The sequence below is a fragment of the Triticum dicoccoides genome, chromosome 2A, assembly GCF_002162155.2.
Source record: "Triticum dicoccoides isolate Atlit2015 ecotype Zavitan chromosome 2A, WEW_v2.0, whole genome shotgun sequence".
In the NCBI taxonomy this organism is placed as follows: domain Eukaryota; kingdom Viridiplantae; phylum Streptophyta; class Magnoliopsida; order Poales; family Poaceae; genus Triticum; species Triticum dicoccoides.
Window position 1 is genome coordinate 403,204,141 of NC_041382.1, and position 10,864 is coordinate 403,215,004.

A 10,864-nucleotide genomic window follows, 5' to 3' on the forward strand; every position below is an offset into this window, starting at 1 on the left:
TTGATCTATCCTTCCTGGTACTGATCATCTCCCAGTGCTCATCTCGGCGCCCACAAATCTGGTAGATAGTGTCCTTGAGATCCTTGCAGTAGACTTCTCTAATGCGTCCCATGGCGATATGAGCTGCCATGCTCTTTCCTAGATTCCAAGTTGGTGCATCAAAAGAAAACTCTATGGGATCAGTGACTGGCATGAACGTCCTTCCTGGAACTTGAACTTGAATCATCCAGCGCTCTTCTTCAGGTAAAGTGGCGTTGTAGGTTCCGGTGAAACTTGGTACTCCTATGTTCAGGTATCTAGTGACTTCCTTCAAGTGACGTCCAAAGGGTGTATCTTCATCCGGTTGCATGAACTTGTTCTTTGCATCCGCCATCCTAAAGAGTAGAAAATATGAGAGGTCAGAAGAGAAGAGAGTGAATAGTGATCTAGGTCTTTAGCTTAGTGGTCGTGTCCTACAGTCAGCGTGTGCTCTGATACCATCTCTGTAGCGACCAGACCTCAAACAGTCTGATCTCTGTGCTCCGGTGTCATCCCTGGATCAGTAATGCTGACACCACACAGTACTCGGAGGATTTATAACAGAGTAGCAATCACACACTTATTACATCGAGTGTCTCCATAGAGAACTTATTACAATAAATATGGCTTAAGGCCATCTAATAACTATAACAGCGGAAGGCTTGGAAGATAAGTGAGTCCATCAATTCCAACGGCATCACTAAGTATAGAACCACGACCTAAAAACTCCTTAATCGTCATCTGAAAAGTCTGCAACATTAACGTTGCAGCCCGAAACGGGTCAGCACATGGAATATGCTGGCAATGTAACACATAGAGAGTAATGGAATGAAACAACTATACTATATGCATATTTGGCTGGTGGAAAGCTCTACGGTTACAGTTTTGCGTAAAGCCAATTTTTCCCTACTACAAAGGAATAAATTTATTTAACTATCATGGTGGTTGTTAAACATTAAGAATGGTTGACAGCATTCTCAATCCCAATTAAGCATCATCATTAACAAAACCCAACAAAATTAATTTAAAGTAACATGTTGAGATTCACATGATAATCTAGGTACTTGATACTCAAGATCTCCATAACCGGGGACACAGCTAACCATGATTAGTTTGTTACACTCTGCAGAGGTTTGCGCACTTTTCCCCACAAGACTCGGTCGCCTCCGTTTGGTTTCTCGCACTACATGGTGTTTGAGAAGACGGATGACCGAGACATAGTCTTTCAGAAGCGCTCGCACCTTACGATCGGGTAGACCGTACCACCTACATCCCCTACATTTACTAGTCTACCACTGTAAGAGTTCGCACGCCTTAGTCAACTATGCTAGAGCCCATAATAGCTTGTGGCTGCATATGGAAGTTTCTAGTATGAATAGTCTCATGACCCCTTTGGACCTGGGTGGCGGTCCAAAAGAAAACAGGCAAGTCCTGGAATACCCAGGTGCCTCAATCCACCCAGATGTGTGTTTAAGTTGCCACCTTAGATAAACCATTAATTAACAAACTCACATCTGTCATGGATATCACTCACCCAATCCACGTCTACTAGCATAGCATGGCATAATAAGCAAACGTAGAAGTAAGTCCCAAAGGTTTGATAATAAATAGGTAATAGGTACTACCTCAACTACTTCCCATCCCACAATTTAATTAGATCCTAGTCATGCAATGTGTGAGGATTGATCTAATGCAATAAAACTGGGTTGTAGAAAAAGTATGATCAAAGTGTTACTTGCCTTGCTGATGATCCGCGAAACCTAGCGATTCGAAGTAACAGGCGGCTCCGGGTATTCTATCGCAGACAAACAAACAAGCATACAATAAGTACGTATCTAATGCACAGGTAAAATTCAAATAAGAGATCTAACCAGAAGGTTCAACTTAAGAACTCCGGTTTGCAAAAATAATCAAATCGAACGAAGCAACGAAAGTCAAACGGCGAAAGAAAACAACTTCGTTCTAGCAATCTGGATCTAGGGCAAATTTTACAGTGGCAAAAACTTGTTTAAGTTGGTTAAACAGATAGAGGGTTTCGAGACGAAACTCCAGGCGCTTGAATCGCCTGATTCCAATAAACGAGCGAAAAGTTATACTAAAACGAAAATCGGATCAGGAATCGCGATCAGAAAAATCGCGGATTTAATCCAAGAAAAAGAAAAATGACGAACGCTCGCTGAATTAAATAAACCGGAAAAACCGATCTATTTAAAAAAAACGAAACTAAAAAACCAACAGAAAAACCGAACGGTTTTTCAAAATAAAAACAAAAACCGGCACGGAAAATGAGGCGGCGGCGGACCTCGGGCGGCGTGCGGCGGCGGCGGCGGGTGGCGGCGGCGGCGGCGGGCGCTGGCGGCTAGGGTTTTTGGGGGCTGGGGGCTGGCTTCGGCTGGGCCTCCCCCGGCTTATATAGCCTAGTCGAGCCGGAGTCCTAGTCGGACACGGCCCGTTAGGTCGGTTCGTTTTTTTTAAATAATTACGCGCGGAAGAAAATAAAAATAAATACTAAACGGACTCCAAAAATCCCAAAATAAATTTTCCCGGGCTTCTAAAATCAAGCCGCACAAGGTGAACATTTATTTGGGGCCTAAATGCAATTTTGAAAAACCCACATTTTTCCTAAATTCAAATAAAATAGCGAAAAACTCCGAAATAAAATCTTATTTGATTTTATTTTTAAATCCTCAATATTTCTTTATTTTGGGAAAGTCATTTTATTCCCTCTCTCATATTTTTGTAATAAAATAATTGATGATAAAATAAATAAAATCAAATGATCCTATTCTCAAAATTTGAGAAAACTCAAATATGAAAATAAAGAATTCCTCAACTCTCTCCGTGGGTCCTTGAGTTGCGTAGAAATTTCTAGGATCAACCAAAATGCAAAATAAAATATGCTATGCATTTATGATCTAATGTATAACATTCAAAATTGAAAATTTGGGATGTTACAAAATCAATATCAGACGGAGCCCAAATGCCACGAAACTTTACGGAGATTTCTTATAGACCAGAAGGAACATGTTGGGCCTTGGTTGCACCTGGGGGAGTCCCAAGGAGGGGAAAACCCACCAGGGCGTGCCAGGAGGCCCAGGCGTGCCCTGGTGGGTTGTGCCCACCTCGGGTGCCCCCCAAACCGCCTCTTTGCTCTATAAATACCCCAAAAATACCAGGACCCTAGAAGCGTCGACGAAATATTCATCCAGCCGCCACAGAGTCCAGAACCACCAGATCCAATCTAGACACCATCTTAGATGGGGTTAACCACCTCCATTGGTGCCTCTTCGATGATGCGTGAGTAGTTCTTTGTAGACCTTCGGGTCCGTAGTTAGTAGCTAGATGGCTTTCTCTCTCTCTCTCTCTCTCTCTCTCTCTCTCTCTCTCTCTCTCTCTCTCTCTCTCTCGCTGAATTCACAATGCAATGGTCTCTTGGAGATCCATATGATGTAACTTTTTTGCGGTGTGTTTGTTGGGATCTGATGAACTTTGAGTTTATGATCAGTCATATCTTTTTATATCCATGAAAGTTATTTGAGTTTCTTTGATCTCTTATATGCATGATCTCTTATAGCCTCGTATTTCTTCTCCGATATTTGGGTTTTGTTTGGCCAACTTGATCTATTTATCTTGCAATGGGAAGAGGTGCCCGGTAGTGGGTTCGATCTTACGGTGCTTGGTCCCAGTGCCAGAAAGGGAACAGACACGTATGTATCATTGCTACTAAGGATAAAAAGATGGGATCTATATCTACACAATAGATAAACGGATCTTGTCTACATCATGGCATTGTTCTTATTGCATTACTCCGTTTTTCCATGAACTTAATACACTAGATGCATGCTGGATTGCGGTTGATGTGTGGCGTAATAGTAGTAGATGCAGGCAGGAGTCGGTCTACTAATCTTGGACGTGATGCCTATGTAATGATCATTGCCTGGATATGTTCATAATTATTTGAGTTTCTATCAATTTCCCAACAGTAATTTGTTTACCCACCATTTGCTATCTTTCTCGAGAGAAGCAACTAGTGAAACGTACGGGCCTTGGGTCTTCTTTCTCATATATTTGCTTGCAGTCTACTTTTCCTTTGCATTTTTATTCAGATATATTAAACCAAAAATACAAAAAATACTTTGCTGCACTATTTTATTTATGATCTATTATTTCAATCTACTACAAATTTCTGGAATCGTTACCCGAAAGGGATTAACAACCCCTTTAACACTTCGGGTTGCGAGGTGTTGTTATTTGTGTGCAGGTGATGTTTACGTTGTGTTGCTTGGTTCTCCTACTGGTTTGATAACCTTGTTTCATCACTGAAGGAAATACCTACCTTCTCTGTGCTACATCTTCCCTTCCTCCTTGGGGAAATACCGACGTAGTCCTAGAAGACAGGAGTTTTCTGGCGCTATAGTCAGGGAGCAATCAAAGGAATTGCTGTCGCTGTTGCCCGGAAGGATCTTCAACATAATTAGGTTCCTAATCACAAATCTCATCTCCTCACAATTTACATTCTTTTCCTTTTGCCTCATGTTTTCCTCTCCCCCACTTCACAAAAATTTGCCGTTTTATTCGCCCCTCCTTCTCCGTTCGCCGTTTTGTTGTCGGATCTGTTTTTGTGTGTGTTCTTGTTCGCGTAGTCATGATTCCTCAAATAAAATATTATGATGTTCCTTACCCCAATATTTTGCTTGAAATTGAGAAAAGTACTAAGGAATATATGACTACACAATTTGAGCATAATAAGTATTTTACCGAAGAACTTAAGGAACACTCTATTGTGCTTGATGCTATAACAAAACAACTTGATGATATTAGTAGAGAAGTTTGCAATCGCCAATCTAAGTATGCCTTTGCTGAAAGTTTGCTAGGAAAAATACCCGATGCACAAGCTACTCTATTTAATCAAATGGCCGCTAAACCAATCTCACTAGAGGATAAAAGTGATGAATATCTTAAAATGATTGGTGTTTCCTCTATTGATTCCTTGTTTAGTAAAGTTAATATTGATGAAAAAGGGACCGGGGAAGAGTCAACTTTAGGTAGAAGGCATCCCAATATTTTGGAGGGTGAAAATCTTGTTGAGAAAATTGATGAAAGTGGGTTTGGAGAGGTCAAAACTTTAGCTAGTGATGTGCCCACTCTTTTGGATTACAAAGACTTTAATTATGATAGTTGCTCTTTGATTGATTGTATTTCTTTGTTGCAATCCATGGTAAATTCACCCCATGCTTATGAGCAAAATAAAGCTTTTACTAAACATATTGTTGATGCTATGATGAAAGCTCTTGAAGAAAAATTGGAATTAGAAGTATCAATTCCTAGAAAATTGCATGATGAATGGGACCTACTATCAAAGTCAAGATTAAAAAATTATGAGTGTTTTGCTTTCTGTGACTTGGGTGCTGGTGTTTCTACAATTCCGAAATCTTTATGTGATGTGCTTGGTCTTACTAATCTTGAAGAGTGTTCTTTGAATTTACACTTGGCGGATTCTACTTTTAAAAAGCCTATGGGAAGAATTAATGATGTTCTTATTATTGAAAATAGGAATTATGTGCCCATAGATTTTATTGTTCTTGATATTGATCGCAATCCGTCTTGTCCAATTATTCTTGGTAGACCGTTTTTACACACTATCGGTGTTGTGATTGATATGAAATAGGCAATATTAGGTTCCAATTTCCTTTGAGGAAGGGTATGGAACACTTTCCTAGAACTAGAATTAAGCCACCTTATGAATCAATCATGAGGGCATCTTATGAATCTCGAACCAAAGATGACAAAACTTAGATCATTGCTTTATGCCTAGTTAAGGGCGTAAAACTATAGCGCTTGTTGGGAGGCAACCCAATGAATAAAATTTAATTTTGCTTTTTTGCTTCCTGTTCTTGAGTGTTAGCACAATTATTCTAATTTTATGATTGTGTTTTCTATGTTTTAATTAGTGTTTGTGCCAAGTAAAGCCTTTAGGATCTTCTTGGGTGATAGTTGTTTGATCTTGCTGAAAAAACAAAAACTTTTATGCTCATGAAAATTATTTTCATTTTTTACCAGAGAGCGATAAATACCCATTCCACTTGCAATAAATCAATATACAAATTTCTCAGGTATTCATAAGTTTTCAGGATTTTTGGAGTTACAGAAGTATTCGAAATAGTCAGATTGCTATAGATTGTTCTGTTTTGACAGATTCTATTTTCTTTGTGTTGTGTGCTTATTTTGATGGTTCTATGGTTTTCTTTGATGAGTTTTTTCCATATAAAAGTTGGAATACAGTAGATATAATACAAAAACAAAATATGAATTGGTTTGATACAACACTTATAGTAGTGATTTATTATTCTTATACTAACGGATCTCACGAAGGTTTTCTTGAGTTTTGTGTGATTGGAGTTTTCAAGTTTTGGGTTATCTTACGATGGATGAAGGAAGGATGGAAGAGCCTAAGCTTGGGGATGCCCCAGCATCCCAAGCTATTATCCAAGAATGAGCAACCAACTAAGCTTGGGGATGCCCCCGAGTGGCATCCCCGCTTTCTTCCAACGATCATTGGTATTTTACTCGAAACTATATTTTTATTCATCACATGATATGTGTTTTGCTTGGAGCATCTTGTATGATATGAGTCTTTGCTTGTTTTATTATGCGTTTTAATTCATCAATCCTTGCTGGAAACACCTATTTGAGAGAGCCAAAATTATTTCATGACTTGTTAGAATTGCTCTCTATGCTTCACTTCAATTTTTATGAGCAATGGACTTGCTCTAGTGCTTCACTTATATATTTTTGAGCACGGTGTGCTTAGTATTTTTGAAGAAATTCTCTCTTGCTTCACTTAGATTTATTTGAGAGTTAGTAAAATTTTGAAGAAATTCTCTCTTGCTCCACTTAAATTAATTTGAGAGAAAGAAAATTTTGTTATGCTCATGATCTTCACTTATATTTGTTTGAGCTTATGAAAAGCAACACATGAAAATTAGTCCCAAAGTGATAGATATCCAAGAAGGATAAAGAAAAAGAAAAATAAATGTGTCATGAAGATCATTGGACAAGATAAACTTGATTCTTAGTAATAGTTTTGAGATATGACGATGTGATATGTGAGTTATGTTGATGAGTAATTGTGCTCTATTAAGAATATTGGTGTTAAGGTTTGTGATTCCCTATGCAAGTACGAAAGTCAATAGTCATGCAATGAAATTATATCCTACTTATGGTGCATTATTCAGTGTTAATTATGCTTAATGCTTGCTTATGAGTTTATCCGTTTCTTGGTTGGGTCGCTTCCCAATCTTTTGCTAGCCTTCACTTTGCACCAAGTATGATCACTACTTGTGCATCCAAAAACCTTTAACCCAGTTTTGCCACATGAGTCCACTATATCTACCTATATGCGGTATTTTTTTGTCGTTCTAAGCAAATTTGCATGTGCCATCTCTAATTTTCAAAATAAACTTCTCTTTTGTGTGTTTGTTTTGCTCGTGGAACGGTAACGGGTGGCTAATAATTTCCATGATATATGTGTTATTCTCAAGATGAGTGTTCATTCACTTGTCATTGCACGAGAGTAAGGCAAAGGTATTAGGGATGCCCAGTCCTGAAATGCAAAAAAAATGAATTTACTTTATGTTGTCAAATAATAAATTCCTTGGAAAGTGTTGGTATGGGGGGCACCCGTGGATACGGTTAGCCATGGAAAGTGAAAGTTATGGTGGAAAAAGGAATAAACTTTATTTTTTGTTTGGGAGCCGCCTATGATATATCTATGCATGGAAAGTATTGGAAACTCTAAGTCATTTTCGTTGGTGGGATGGATACACCTCGCAAAATGTTTTTATCTATAAGGTTTTCGCTTTGAGCTCTAACACCTCTGCAAATCCCTACTTCCCTCCGTGAAGGGCCTTTCTTTTACTTTATGCAATATTTTTAATTTGAGTCTCCATCTTCTCTTATAAAAAAGCACCAAATAGGAGGCAATATGATCGTACTTAAGTATTGGGTGTAGTTAATATTTGAGTGTGTTTCATGAATGGATCAATGTTTGAGCATGATGGGCGAGGGATAACTTATTTTGGCATTGATATTTTGAAAGACATGGTTGCTTGTTGATATGCTTGAGTATCTAAATTATTATGTCAAAACTAGACTATTGCTTTGAATCACATAGAAAGTCCAAATCTCCATGCTATAAAGAAAAGAAATATAATATGACATGTTAAATAGCACTCCACATAAAAAAATCTGTTTTTATCACTTACCTACTCGAGGGCGAGTAGGAGTTAAGCTTGGGGATGCTGATACGTCTCCAACGTATCTATAATTTTTTATTGTTCCATGCTGTTATATTATCAATCTTGGATGTTTTATAATCATTTTATAGTCATTTTATATCATTTTTTGGTACTAACCTATTGACATAGTGCCAAGTGTCACTTCCTGTTTTTCCGTGTTTTTTACATCGCAAAAAATCAATATCAGACAGAGCCCAAATGCGACGAAACTTTACGGAGATTTTTTATGGACCAGAAGGAACATGTTGGGCCCTGGTTGCACCTGGGGGGGGGGGTCCCAAGGAGGGGAAAACCCACCAGGGCACGCCAGGAGGCCCAGGCGTGCCCTGGTGGGTTGTGCCCACCTCGGGTGCCCCTTGAACCGCCTCTTTGCTCTATAAATACCCCAAAAATACCAGGACCCTAGAAGCGTTGATGAAATATTCATCCAGCCGCCACAGAGTCCAAAACCACCAGATCCAATCTAGACACCATCTCGGATGGGGTTCACCACCTCCATTGGCGCCTCTCCGATGATGCGTGAGTAGTTCTTTGTAGACCTTCGGGTCCGTAGTTAGTAGCTAGATGGCTTTCTCTCTCTCTCTCTCTCTCGCCGAATTCTTAATACAATGGTCTCTTGGAGATCCATATGATGTAACTCTTTTTGCGGTGTGTTTGTTGGGATCTGATGAACTTTGAGTTTATGATCAGTCATATCTTTTTATATCCATGAAAGTTATTTGAGTTTCTTTGATCTCTTATATGCATGATCTCTTATTGCCTCGTATTTCTTCTCCGATATTTGGGTTTTGTTTGGCCAAATTTATCTATTTATCTTGCAATGGGAAGAGGTGCCCGGTAGTGGGTTCGATCTTACGGTGCTTGATCCCAATGTCAGGAAGGGAACCAACACATATGTATCATTGCTACTAAGGATCAAAAGATGGGATCTATATCTACGCAATAGATAAACGGATCTCGTCTACATCATGTCATCGTTCTTATTGCATTACTCCGTTTTTCCATGAACTTAATACACTAGATGCATGCTAGATTGCGGTCGATGTGTGGAGTAATAGTAGTAGATGCAGGCAGGAGTCGGTCTACTAATCTTGGACGTGATGCCTATGTAATGATCATTGCATGGATATCTTCATAGTTATTGTAGATTATATCAATTGCCCAACAGTAATTTGTTTACCCACCATTTGCTATCTTTCTCGAGAGAAGCCACTAGTGAAACGTACGGCCCCCGGGTCTTCTTTCTCATATATTTGCTTGCGATCTACTTTTCCTTTGCAGTTTTATTCAGATCTATTAAACCAAAAATACAAAAATACTTTGCTGCACTTTATTTTATTTACGATCTCTTATTTCAATCTACTACAAATTTCTGGAATCGTTACCTGAAAGGGATTGAGGGAGTCCTGGATTAGGGGGTCTCCGGACAGCCGGACTATCTCCATTGGCCGGACTGTTAGACTATGAAGATACAAGATTGATGACTTCATCTCGTGTCCGGATGGGACTCTACTTGGCGTGGAAGGCAAGCTAGGCAATACTTATATGGATATCTCCTCCTTTGTAACCGACCTTGTGTAACCCTAACCCTCTCCGGTGTCTATATAAACCGAAGGGTTTTAGTCCATAGGACAACAACCATAATATACAATCATACCATAGGCTAGCTTCTAGGGATTAGCCTCTCTGATCTCGTGGTAGATCTACTCTTGTACTACCCATATTATCAATATTAATCAAGCAGGACGTAGGGTTTTACCTCCATCAAGAGGGCCCGAACCTAGGTAAAACATCGTGTCCCCTACCTCCTGTTACCATCCGGCCTAGACGCACAGTTCGGGACCCCCTACCCGAGATCCGCCAGTTTTGACACCGACATTGGTGCTTTCATTGAGAGTTCCTCTGTGTCGTCGCTGTTAGGCTTGATGGCTCCTACTATCATCGATACCGATGCGGTCCAGGGTGAGACTTTTCTCGCCAGATAGATCTTCGTATTCGGCGGCTTCCCCTGCGGGCTAAGTCGCTTGGCCATCTGGAGCAGATTGAAAGCTACGCCCCTGGCCATCAGGTCAGATTTGGAAGTTTTAACTACACAGCTGACATCCGCGGAGATTTGATCTTCGACGGATTCGAGCCACAGCCGGGCGCGCCGCACTGTCGCGATGGGTATGACCTAGCTCTGCCGCCGAACAGTACCCCAGAGGCCGCGCCCGCATCAGCTCCGACCCTTAGCTCGGAGCCAACTGCGCCAATCGAGGACGGGTGGTTAGACACTGCCTCAGGGGCTGCAGTCTCAACGGCGATCGAGCCGAACACCTGCCCAACCCTCTGCGCAGCCCTTGACTCCAAGGTGCCGGACTCTTTTTCTGACTCCGAACCATCCGCGCCCCTGCCGATCGAATCTGATTGGGCGCCGATCATGGAATTCACCACCGCGGATATCTTTCAACACTCGCCCTTCGGCGACATTCTGAATTCACTAAGGTCTCTCTCTTTGTCAGGAGAGCCCTGGCCGGATTATGGCCAACAGGATTGGGATGCGGACGATG